Source organism: Hesperophylax consimilis, chromosome 13 (genome assembly GCF_061612785.1).
Source record: "Hesperophylax consimilis isolate HC1 chromosome 13, BYU_Hcon_1.0, whole genome shotgun sequence".
Classification (NCBI taxonomy): domain Eukaryota; kingdom Metazoa; phylum Arthropoda; class Insecta; order Trichoptera; family Limnephilidae; genus Hesperophylax; species Hesperophylax consimilis.
The window spans coordinates 9,034,996-9,047,313 of record NC_142848.1 but is presented as its reverse complement, the minus strand read 5'-3'; positions in this window follow the sequence as shown (position 1 = coordinate 9,047,313).

Sequence of the window (12,318 nt, the reverse complement as noted above, 5' to 3'; positions counted from 1 at the left end):
TAAAAAATCACATAAGAGAGTATCCTGCCTACGAGTCACATTACTTTAGAAGGGATACGTCTAAGAAGTATTTGCCCATTGGACTCACTTTAACCAAAATGTATTTTATGTATAGGGAAAAGGTAGAGGATCCGGTTTCCTGATCAATGTTCTCAAATGTGTTTCGTACAATGGGCTTATCATTTAAAAAACCTTCTCTGGATACATGCAGTACATGCGATTCGTATTCGATTTAGATGAAACTTGTACAGGAACCTGATTTATCAGTACTGAAGGCCAAATACGAAGCCCACAAGCAGGAAGCAGATTATGCATATTCTGCCAAGGCAAAAAATAAAGAAGAGTCGTCAGAGAGCAGAAGGACCTATTGCTTTGATTTGCAGCAGTGCCTCCCAACTCCCCTGCTACGTTCAAACATTGCCTTTTATAAACGTTCCTTGTGGACGTTTAATTTAACCATTTACGACTGCTTCTCAAATGAAACAACGTGTTACATGTGGCATGAATGTGAAGGTGGTCGAGGGGCTAATCAAATAGCGTCATGTTTGTATGATTTCATTCTTGCGATTCCACCTCAAATAAATGAATTAACATTTTATTCAGATACCTGTGGTGGGCAAAATAAAAACAGCCATGTTGTTGCAATGTTTTTATGTGCTCTTCAAGCAAGACCAAACATAATCACACATCATAAATTTTTAGTCCCAGGCCACACTCACATGGAATGTGATTCCATTCATGCTATAATTGAGAAGAAAAAAAAAGCAACCGACATGAATATTCATTTACCAAGAGATTGGTACAATCTTGTAAGAGCTGCTGGAAAAAAGAAAGCGTTTACAGAATAAATCATGACACATGAAATTTTTTTAAACTTTGCTGAGCAAGCGTTCATTGCAGCTGAAACAAACTGATGATGAAGGTAATCGATTTTTATTCCACGATATAAAATGGTTCATGTATAAAAACACAACCCCAGGAACTATACATTTTAAAAGGACTTTGCATATTGAATACCCATTTAAAACTATTTCTTTTAAACATAGGGGTAATGCAACCACCATTTTGAGCCCTGGAAAATGCTACAGTGGTCTTATTCCAATAAGCAAGGAAAAGAAAAAGGACATACTAAGTGTTTTTCATTTAGTGGATCCTGATTGCCATGATTTTTATAAAAAATTACCAGATGCTGGCAACGTTCCGAATGTTGATCCAGACGGATATGAAGATGCCGGTGAATGAGTCCCCCAAATTATACCAATTAGAAATCTGTTGTATGTTTTGTTTATATTGGATGAGTATTACATGTCATTATAACAGGATACTTTTTTTTTACTTTGCAATATCATTGTTAATTTATGTTAAAAATGTCGTTTTTTAACTAAATAAAATTATTCCAATACAAATTTCTGTGCCAATGATTTTAAATGCATCCTTCTCAAATAAGTAAATGATTTTTCCTTTATTAAGTTGAAAAATAACAGAAAAAAATAAGAAACATTTAAGACATAACTCATGATTTATTCAAAATTAGGTCCAAACGTGACACGGAAAAGAGGGATGAGTCACGTAAAATTGTTAAAAATAGGTTTTTTCCAAATTTTCAAATACTCTTCTGTAGAATAAATATTTTCATTAATTATTGCATAAAAATATATTCCTAATTACAATTCTCAGATCTGGCAAAAAATCGAGAATACAAAATTGGCTCCCCTGTAAAATTGACTATTATTGACTCGTCTCCCTTTTCCAAAACACCACAGATATTATTATACGCCAGGGCACAAAGATTCCCGTATCATCTCAAATGGATGCAAATGAGACTTCCGACACGCTTCGGCACTAAAAATGATGCAACTCTCAAACATTCTGCCAATTGGAGGTTCCGCTCCCTGCATTTTAAACATCATGGGAGGGATCACTCTCGTGATCCGATACAGCGAAATAGAGAATATTTATCGAGTGTAAATATTGTCGGGTGAGTTAGGTACCATTTTAAAATAACTTATTAATAATACAAAAGACGTCCTTTTATGGACTATGTTAATCGGGTAAACCAATAAAACTATTCTACATCTTACACCCGTAAAAACCTTAACCGTAACAAATATATATTTTAAGACTATTAAAATACATAATAAAGTAGTTTATTGGCAGTCCCCCTCACTAGGGATTCCCTTTCTGAGGTGGACTCTAGGTAGTTGTGTTAGTGTTACATCAAAATTTTCTCATCTTTGTTGATTTCTTCATCTTCATGCTTGTTGAATATGATTTCCTCATCTTCATCTTTGTTGACTATGATTTCCTCATCTTCATATTTTTTGACTGTGGTTTTGTTGTGTTTTTTCATATTTATTTATGATTTCCTCGTCTTGATGCTCACTTTGTCATATTTTTATGTTGTTTTTAATCTTGTTTATCTTCACGGTATTTTGAATTTTATTAGGAAGGGCGTTATATAATTTTGCATCGTGGAATTTACGGTGTTTCTGGTCAAAAGATGTATTTAATTTTGAGATATTCAGTAAATTTGAGATTTGATAAACCCACAGAAAAATAATTCAGTAGATTTAGGTTCGTGGTTTAAATTTCAGCATAACAATTTTTGAAGTAGTGTTTTATAACACTGGAAACAGTTATTAAAAATATTTCGATGGCGTTCTTATGAGTACTTTCACTATTAATGTATTTATGATTATTATTTGTATTTTGACGAGCTATTTCATCTAGCTATTTGAGGTAGATCCCCATCCAATAATCCCATATTCTATACGTAATTGGCAAAGAGAATAGTAGACTTTATACATTAAAAATAACTTTAGAAATTTTTTCTTAATTGGCTTCATGTCCGTAAATTTTTTAATCGTTTATCTGATAAAAAAAAAAAAAAAAAAAAAAAAAAAAATTTAACTAAACACAAGAGATTCAGTGAAAAGAGCTCGTTAATTTGTTATGACATTTGAAATGTAGGAGATATAAAAACCAATTCACGCATACCATAATACATTTTAACTGTCAGAAAACAAACAAGAAAAACATTACTACAATATGTTATCTCTGTCAAAACAATGTTCTGAATCCATCAACAACTTATATACATGACAACTTATATACATGACAACTTATATACATGACAACTTATATATATGACAACTTATATACATGACAACTTATATACATGACAACTTATATACATGACAAAACATTACCTCCTTAATCCTAGACAGTACGTCAAAATGAAAAATTGCTTCATTACATAACTTTATTTCTTCAGAATTCTAACGGGAAAATTATGTTCAATACTAAAAAAGAAAACATTTAAAGAAGAAAACTTAATTTTAATACATATTTTTTCAATCGTTTTTCCACACAAATTTTAAAATAATTCACAATTATTATTAGTATGTTACAAAAATACACAAAAGTTGAAAACTTCATAGTGTAATTTAACGAGGTTATAAAGACGTTAAATTGAAAGCGGTTTCAGAATTTTTAAAATTTTGGTAGATGCGCTGAATATAATGAACATTTTTTTTTTTTTAAATTCCCTTAGAAAAGTTTTTTTTAACATGCGGCTATTTTTTATTTAGGGATGCTGTGTGATGGGTATTTTCAAGTTAAGGAAAGAGTAAACCTCATTTATGAAGAGACCCGTGTTGAAGGAACGAGAAATTGCGAAATTCGATACACACTTCCGTAGCACAACCGATAGCAAGAATGAGTTACAAAAGCGAATTTTTATCAAATGTCTGTGTTCATCAGATCAAATATGGTATATGCTATATGCTCACTGAAATATCGATACAATGAACACACGAGTGGAAGAATCACCCAGTATCGTCGTGGTGTAAGACCACCATTCAGAATTGAACGTCGCTTTAAATGGCTTTAGCCGTGTTTGATGATCAGATCTGAATAGCCAGGTACCCCTCCACCTTTTTTTACCCATCTCTTTCCCCTTCCCACTACCTTAAGCCTCACAACATACCCCAATGGGGGGTGACATAGACTTACTGGCTCCAAACGGTTAGGAGCAGTTGGGACACATATTCACATACACTTGATATTAATTATCCAAATAATGTTATCCATCAAATAAAATTGATAAAGCACAAACACATTAAAAATATTCATTATATATTTGATCTATCTGTAACCTTCAAAGAACCTGTTAAACAATATTTTTTGTTTTGCAATGAGTAAAACATACTACTGAATCTATATAAAGAAACAGAATAAAAAAAACAACTATGTTGGTTTTCTAGTATTGTATTCGATGAGTTCAAAAACATCATTACGAAATTGATTCATTTTATATGACGATAATATATTTTTTCCAAAATAAGGGAAACCCGACAATACCCAATCACTTGTAATAAAATCAATTTTTTATGAACTCTTAACCGTTCCTAACGAAGGTATCGGAAAACAATTCGCTTGCTCTTATAGGGCAATTAAATTTTATGATATGTTTTACGACAAATAGGGTGTCCATTGCTCTATTTTATTTATTACTAACTGAGTTCCCAACGTTGTCCGGGCTTACACAAGTTTTTCAAAATTAGATGTAATTTTCCACAAGTCAATGTGCAAAAATTTAATCAAGAAACTTCAAAGTTTTGCTTTAAAGGGGTTGAAAATTGAATGGGAATGATTTGAAAAAATCTCACTTGGACAAACTCAAACAAATCTTTCATAAAAATCATATTCACGCCACACGGTGTCTTCGTCCCATAGAAACGATGGGACATCGTGAATTTTGACAGTATGAAATTATATATTTTTTAAATATTTTTTGAGGATTATCTCGATGTGATTTATGTGTTGTTTTTTATGCCACCTGCGTGGATAAATATAGTCGTGGATCAAACTTGACTCTTTTTTTGTTGTTTGTTTTTGGGGTGTTATGCCGTGTTGCGCTAACTTCTTCTTTAGCCAACGTTTCGGACAGCGTTGCAGTGTCCACCATCAGGGCAGATCCGGTAGATCCGAAGATCTGCCCTGATGATGGACACTGCAACGCTGTCCGAAACGTCGGCTAAAGAAGGAGTTAGCGCAACACGGCATAACACCCCAAAAACAAACAACAAAAATGCTTTTGGCCTTGAGAATCTAAAAACTTACCAAACTTGACTCTATTTGAAATAATTTAAATGTTGATAGGTTTTTGGTTGATGTCGTATAGTTAATATTGTTTATTTTATGTGTAAAACATCTTTTCGTTTTTATTATATAATGTATATGTTGATATATTTCTTTTTTCGACATTTTTAATTTATATTTAATACTTGTATTGAATTTATTAAAATATATATTTTTCAAACTAAAATATAGTTATAAAAAATATGTAATTTAGTTTATATTAACTATACTCTATTTGGATAGTTAATAATTTAAATTATTTCAATAGCTACTATAAAATTTAATTAAATTTGAACACTTGAAATTTGTATTTCTAATAATTATAAGTTTTATTTACTCCTCCCACTTTTCCGCCCCCTTCCCCACCCCCAAATCACTCCACCCACTACCCTTACTTAATAAAATCTAATTTTTCTGTTCTTGTATAATTTTTAAGATTGCTAGTTAATGACATGGTTGTGTCCAAACCGGTAGCAAAGTAAACAAAATTTAAGTAACAAATGTACATAGGAAAATAAAATGAAAAAATACCAAACAGTTTTTTCATAAACAGACCATGACGTGCGCCGCCCTCCATAGACATTCTTCTCTGTATGAACAGATAGATAGATTGCATTTTTTACATAAATTAAATTATTATTTTTAATACATAATTATTACATTATTTAGAATATACGATATTTATGATACGCCTTCTGCGAAATTGATGAAGTTAAAAAAAAAACGGCCTATTGAAATCTAAAATGTGCTCACCGTATGAACACAACGTGCTTTGCTATATTTAACTTTCAGTAATGGCTCATTTAACTCCCATTGGTGAAATCCACAGGATCGCCATATTTTTAATTATATAATTTGTGCAAACATGGCGCCAATCATCGCGTATATATTCGTTAATCTAAATATTTATACGTCTATAATAATAATAATAATATAGTAATATAGTACCATTTTATGAATACGAACCAAATTTATTTTTAGAAAACGAATTTTATAAAATATATTACGATAAAACTATACTAACAGACCGAACGATTAGTCATAATAGACCCGATATAGTTTTACATGACAAAATTAAAAAAATAACTTATATCATTGATGTCGCTATTCCAAATTCCTGTAGATAACATTCAAAAATCTGTTAATAAAAAAATAAGAAAAAAAAACAGATTTAGGAAACGAAATAAAGAGAATTTGGCATTCTCAGACTATAAAAATATTACCATTCGTTATTTCGGCTACTGGCATTATACCTAGCTCTCTCATTAAAAATTTAGGCGTATTAGATCTATCAAAAAATTTATATATAAAGATGCAAAAGTCGGTCATTTTGAATACATGTAGGATAACGAAAGATTTTTTAAATATTTATGTTGAGGGATCAGTAGGATTTATAGGCCCTGTTAGAAGTCCTACCGAGCCGAACCCTCTGATATGAAAATATCTGGAGTCGGTGAATTTTTTTCCCATTTGATCTCTGGTGAGTTGACGTGTTGTTGTTTTTGTATTGTTTTGTATTTATTTTACTTATATAATGCACTTGCATAGTGTTGATTGACTAGCTGATCATTTGTGGAAAAGTGAGTGGAAGGGTTTAGTTTTTCCTATGGGGAAGATTTAACCCGGACAACAAAATCGGAAGCATTAAAATAATATTTACTTATATTTATAATACGTAATATAATAATATTTACTTATATTTACTTGTATAATCAACATTATGCACTTGCATAATGTTGATTAACTATATGATCATTTGTGGAAAAGTGAGTGGAAGGGTTTAGTTTTTTCCTATGGGGAAGATTTAACCCGGATCAAAAAATCGGGAGCATAAATTTTTTTTTTTTTTTTTTTTTTTTTTATATTTTAACCTCCCCAGGATGTGGGGAGGTTAGTGCAATCCCACACGTCCCATATAGATATACATTTTTTTTGTACAATAGATATAATAAATTATCAAATAAGGAAAACTATGCAGGGTGCGGTCTTGAGTGCACTTGGGCCCAGCGCTCACTCAGGAGTAGCGCTTGGTGCTGGTAGGCTGCGGTCACCTACGTATTAGCGGAGGCCATTAGCCGCATCCTGGCTCCAGTGACCCGGTGTCTCATCAGGCCGGCAAATCCATTCAGTCCTAGTTCCGTGAACATTGTCGACACGCTGTGATTTTATATATATTTTTTATATTTTATCTTATTTTACGTCTATGATTTTTTGAGAGAACAGAGCATGTTCAGTGAATTAAAAATATGAATATTGAAATAATGTGATGTATGGTAATAAGGTTGAGTACTTAATCGATAGATGGCGGTAGTCTTAAAGCTTACGCTAGAGTCCGTCAGATGTCGCTAGGGTGTAACAGGTACTTGCGAGATTATATTATCAGAGAGCAAGCTCCCGGGGCGCAGAGTTTTACCTACCCTCGGGTAACGATCAGTTCTAGCTATACCATTTCAGATACGGTGACGACTAATGGAGTAGCTTTTATGTATGCAAAATACAAAGTCTAGACCATTTCAGACACGGTGACCACTGTAATAGAGTAGCTTTTGTTTTCCCAAAATCATTGACATAGCCTATACCATTTCAGCCACGGTGACCACTGTTATATAGTAGCTTTTGTTTGCCAATACATTGACAAAGCCTATACCATTTTAGTGACCGACTAAAACAGATGACTAATAAAGTAGCTTTGTTGTATAAAATACAAAGCCTTTACATTTCAGTTATGGTGACGACAGTAATAGAGTAGCTTTTGTTTGTGCTAAATCATTCTTAAAGCCTACACTATTTCAGTCATGTTAACAACTTTTTTTTTATTTTTATAGTGAATACCTCACAAGAGTCCCAACTGCTCCCGTCTGGAGCCAGTGAGACTATGGCATCCCCAATTGGGGGATGTTGTGAGGCTGAAGGTAAGTGGGGAAGGGAAAGAGGAAGGTGGGGAAGTACCTGGCTATTCAGATTTAGTCACTAAACACGGCTAAAGCCATTTGGAGCAACGTTTCAATTCTGAATGGTGGTCTTACACCAGGGCGATACTGGTAGTATCTTCCACTCTGGAACGTGCCGCAAATATACTATATATTATTTTAATTAATTAATTGTGAAATAACACAAATTAATCAAATAAAATTTTTTTGCGCACGCCGGGTTCGAACCCGCGACCTTCGGAATGGCAGTCCAATGCGTTACCACTGGACTATGCTGGCCGTCATAATATCAACTATAATCGAATAGTTTTTGTACATATAGAATAAAGAAAAACACAAGAAATGCCATTAGGGCGTGTTTAGTGATCCAAAAGTCCGAACATCAGCATCATTATGTAATTCAAGTGAGATGGCGATATACGATGTCAGACAAGTGTAAAAGAGACAGAGTTCATGCTCAATGGTTTCCAATCAAATCTATATGGAAGGAATTTTTAGTAATCTTCTTTATTCTATTAATAAAACGAAATTATTGAAATAATTTTACATATTGTTTTATTAGTGCAGTTAAGTTTCTGTTCCTGTCTGTATTTGGGGTCATTGGGTTTTTTGTTTATTTTTTATATGTATAATAGCAAAACTCTTTAGATAAGATTAGGATAGGTTAGGTAAAGTCTAGTAAAATGCAGTGTACTGGCTAGGTTAGATTAGGTTTGCACAAACAAAATCCAATGTATCATAGTTATTACCATGACTGAAATGGTATAGGGTTTTTTTTTAAATAATTTTGCACAAACAAAACCTGACCTATGAGTTGTAACGTTGACTAAAAAGTTATAGGCTTTGTTAATACGTTATCTACTGACCTAACAATGGAGCTACCGCAGCATCTTTTAGAGACGGTGCTATTATCGATCATCATCACGGTGCTACACCGAGCATAGAATTTGGCTTCCTTGGTGAATATTCTGCTCTTGTTGTTGTCGGTTTAGCTAACAAAATATTATGTAGCTGACAATCTGTCGCTGAAGGCACTTCACTTGAATATGAGCCTTACACATACCTAACACTAATATTTTATTGCATGGGTTTAATTATGCCATCTTTATTATACATTTTAACCTTTTTGTTCGCATCTTAGCTTCTATTCTTTTATAAAATTGGTCTCGCAAATGGAATTTTTTTTTTGGAGAAAAAACAGATACAGATATCAATTGATAAGAATATACAAAACATCAACTAGAGAATTCACCTGCAGCCAAACTATTTCTCACGAATTAAAATAAACAGCAGTTAAAAACATATACAAATATTTTGACTTAGGGGAAAAATATATACAAAAGAATATTATTTTACAAATAGAGATATGAAAGAAATGCGCAATATCCTTCTAAGAATTTACAAATTATTTTTGAAAAAAATTTAGAGGGTTAACCAAAAAATATATATATATATATAAACAATGTAAACAGAAATTAAAATATATATATATATTTAAACGAAGTATGTCTAAGTTGTTTACTTTGAACTTTGTAGGAAAACAGTCTTCATTTTTCTACTAATTACGGATTACAACTTCTATTTTAAAAGGACCCTCCATTCAACGAATATACAAATAGGTTATTTGGGTATCGTCACCGCCTCATGGTGGTGGTGGTGAGTAGGTCTATCTACCTGTAACTTCGAATAAATGAGCGTGAGTGAACGCTGAGTGATGCGTGATTTAAAAAAAATCCGTGTCATTTGTCCTAGCCATTAGAAACAAGAAATAATATTCGGAAACCTCCGGAAATCACATATACAATGTATCTTTTTCTAACTGAGGGTGAATTCGACGAAACACTACAGGCCAAAAAATGTATGATACAAATATTGATTACAGCTTTTAGCCAGTTCTCTTTGTTCATTTTTTTGCTGCAATCATGGTGTCATGGTGATAATATTTCGACGTATTGACGTGAACAACAAACTACAAAAAATCGTTTCTATAAAATCACTAGCACAGAATCACGAAATATTTCTTTTTATTTTTTTAATTGCCACGGTTTATAATCAAACCCCGATCAACTGCTTAGAAGCCAACTTTTTTGATTTCTCCACCACTAACTGTTTTAAGAACGAATGCGAAATTGATTTTACTGAAAATAAAAATTATCTCTTTTTCAATTTTAGAATGTTACTAGTAGACAACAATTTTTTTTGTTGATTAACTTGTTGATTACCTTACTATTTTCTGCCGTACGCCTACTAAAGAAAAATATGTAACACTGGGTTTCAACTTAATTACTACAAGAAATAACTATTTGTAGGTGGGCAATGGTAAAAAATGCATTCAAGTTCAATTGTTCTAAATCGGAGTAAAGTTCTAAGGTTATGAAATACGCATAAATTATTAAAATAACCCAAACTAAACCCTAAAAACGTTTATTGTGCGACTATCTTGTACGACTTAAACCCCCTACTCAAATACTTGTAAATATTAGATAGAGAACTTGTGTTGTTTTTTTAAAGAGCAACTCAAAATTCAGCGGAATTTGACAAGTTTAACTTTTTTATTTAATGCCGCGGATTCACATTTAATGTATGCTTTTGACGAGTAGCTAACATTCATACTACTCCGGCGCTTGTAGGTTAGTATACACACGCTAAATACTGTCATGCAAGCTACTGACAACTCTATTTTGGCCCCGGAATAAATAAGAAACAAACGCAATTTAATTTTTGTCAAGCTACTACTAACCTGTATTTTACAAGCACTGATAGCTGCTACAGTGCAGTGTACATCAATTTTAGTGTATTTTCATCACCCCATCGAGCCATTTGAATAGCAAAAATATCATCTTACAAAAAAGCAACAAAAGTCTGCTAGTTATCGACAGAGCGCGTCAGACACCACGTGCCACTAGCTCACGAAAACGCATTGCGATTGATTAGTATACGAGTTACTAGCAGCCATACGATACACATGCCTTTGGCACGTTGAAAACCGCAACTGGCATGCTTTTGGACGAGTTACTAAACTTATCGGTGACTTTATAATAATAATAAGAATAATAGCCGGATTATTTTGAGTTTTTGATATTACCCCAAGCACAATAGCACAATATTTGAAAGCTATAAAATAAATTAAGACTGCTGTAAAGGCCAATTTTTTTTAAAGTTTAATAAACCTTTCACTATCATAGCGATGACCTACATGAAAAAGCGGGCGTTTTTCATGGATATCATTTAATTAATTTTCAAATATTAAAATGTTACCAGAAAGGTCATACCGACGTTAATAAAGTCCATTGTATTTAAAAAGCAATTACCGGGTGTCTATCTGACATTAAATTGCAAATATTATACGTCTACGCAAACTTCTGTGCCAAGGTCTGTGTCGAAATGTGTCAATCTCATTCATACACAAAAACTCTACATCCTTTGTAAATAATTCTAAAATATTCTAATATTTTCTTCAATATTGGTTTTAATCCGAATTGCGTAGAAATTTGCTCATAAAACACTGAACAGACAATTCAAATAAGTGTGATCTACGACACTTGAAGAAAACTTAATTTGCCAATTTAGATAAGACTTTTCCTAGGTCTCAGAAAGGCCAAAGAAATTGATTACTTCAAGAAGACATTTATAAAATTGATTATATTTTGGACACACAAAAATGCCCAAAATATGCTTCTCTCTGTTTACATCTTTAGTGAAGACTTATTGACTTTTAGGCCCCTGAAAGAATACTGAAATTGTTTTCAGTCCAGGAAAGATTTTCTTAACTTAAAAATATTTTAACAATAATTTCACCAAAAAATTAAGCTGCTTTTGATACGCAGACACGCCTACAGCATACTTCTATCGGTTTATCTCTTCAGTGCGATAAAAGTATTGTGTATCTGTTGTCGTATTGGAATAAACGATATGATGTCCTTGAATACTAACACAAGTCTGCGCAAACAAGTCGCGGGCGGCAGTTTTCCTCGCCGAGGGCTTTGTAAAATTATCAGAAAGCGTGCTTAGAAAATTCGGGTTAAATTGGGCAAAAGCACGAAGCAATTACACGCCTTAATGAAACGGATAAATTAGACAAAGATATTTTTATTTTAAAACGTTGGTTTAGTCGTTGCCCTGAGGAGACTAAGTAAACCGGGTCCCTTCTGATTTTGTTCCTTCGTGAAATCCAGAACGTTTCCACTTGCGCTCGTTAGGTACCTACTCCGAGAACGTGATTTACTGTCTATTTTCCCGAAAGTAT